This window comes from Coregonus clupeaformis, unplaced genomic scaffold (genome assembly GCF_020615455.1).
Source record: "Coregonus clupeaformis isolate EN_2021a unplaced genomic scaffold, ASM2061545v1 scaf0390, whole genome shotgun sequence".
NCBI lineage: Eukaryota > Metazoa > Chordata > Actinopteri > Salmoniformes > Salmonidae > Coregonus > Coregonus clupeaformis.
The window spans coordinates 272,501-274,011 of NW_025533845.1; the positions used below are offsets into that span (position 1 = coordinate 272,501).

A 1,511-nucleotide genomic window follows, 5' to 3' on the forward strand; every position below is an offset into this window, starting at 1 on the left:
TAGGGGGAGTGTTAGTGATGTGTGGTCAGTAGGGGAGTGTTAGTGATGTGTGGTCAGTAGGGGAGTGTTAGTGATGTGTGGTCAGTAGGGGAGTGTTAGTGATGTGTGGTCAGTAGGGGAGTGTTAGTGATGTGTGGTCAGTAGGGGAGTGTTAGTGATGTGTGGTCAGCAGGGGGAGGGATCAGGTATAAAACTAAAGGCACCTTATTTTGTCAGCTGGTGAGTTTCAGGATCTAATGCCTCAGAATCAAGAGAGCGAGAACGTTAAGGACGGGTTCCACTACAGAGTTAGAGGTTAGTAGAACGGACAAAGACAAAGCCTGCGTCCCAAACCGCCCCCTATTCCCCATGTAGTGCACTAGCTGCTTTTGCAGGAAAAAAGGGGGTGCCATTTGAGATACAGGGTGTGAAATCTGGTACACCCAAAACATTGGCAAAACAGTGGAGGTTTGTTGTTGCTTGCTGCTCAGACCACAGAGTCGGGATGAGGCTCCGAATGAGCTGAGTCAGTTCGTCACAACATTCCCAATCACTCATCCAATATGCCCCGCCATACAGTGCACTGTAGCTATCCATTACCTTTTCTAGTGGTTCTAGAATGTCCCTTCTAGTGGTTCTAGAATGTCCCTTCTAGTGGTTCTAGAATGTCCCTTCTAGTGGTTCTAGAATGTCCCTTCTACTGGTTCTAGAATGTCCCTTCTACTGGTTCTAGAATGTCCCTTCTAGTGGTTCTAGAATGTCCCTTCTAGTGGTTCTAGAATGTCCCTTCTACTGGTTCTAGAATGTCCGTTCTAGTAATTCTAATTCCACAGGGTTGACCCATATAGAGCACGCGTGGCGATCCACAGTAAGGGATTTCTTTTAGAGTTGCGTACAAACAACTTTATTAAGGTCTACAAACGTGTAAGTAAATGATTATTTTCTATCACTATTTATCTTTACAACAGAGATTTAAAACACACTTTGTTCAGTAGTTTCCATAGCTATATGTTATATATCTTTATGTTCTGTTTTGGCTTCTTTCAACCAGGCAGCTACAACTATGTTCAGACACACACACACACACACACACACACACACACACACACACACACACACACACACACACACACACACACACACACACAGAGAGAGTATCCAAAACGAAAAAAAGAAAAGTCTCTCAGACAGACGAAGGCTAAAAACAACATTGTAGCGTCCACGCACTACGTTCAGACACACACACACACACACACACACACACACACACACAGAGAGAGAGTATCCAAAACAAAAAAAGAAAAGTCTCTCAGACAGACGAAGGCTAAAAACAACACCACGCCTTTTTACTCTTTTTTTTCGTCACTAAAATCTAAATGTTTAAATACCATGAATATTTGAAATCGATATTGATATCAAGACTTAAATAAGTCCTTTAGTGATTACTATACAAATCTCATACAGACGCCGGTTCGGGAGAAGAATGGCACTAGGGGGGGTAGAACCTGCTTTTAACTACATATCTAGGATCA

The 1,511-nt window shown here is 43.0% G+C and overlaps 1 long non-coding RNA gene across 1 annotated transcript in view; it reads left to right on the forward strand.

The window, feature by feature from the left end:
* Window positions 1-1,224, forward strand: part of LOC123484641 — a 4,762-nt gene extending 3,538 nt beyond the window's left edge. Inside the window, exon 2 of the long non-coding RNA XR_006658612.1 lies at window positions 4-1,224. This is a non-coding gene — a long non-coding RNA (uncharacterized LOC123484641). The remainder of the gene's footprint in view (window positions 1-3) is intronic.
* The last annotated feature ends 287 nt before the right edge of the window (window positions 1,225-1,511 follow it).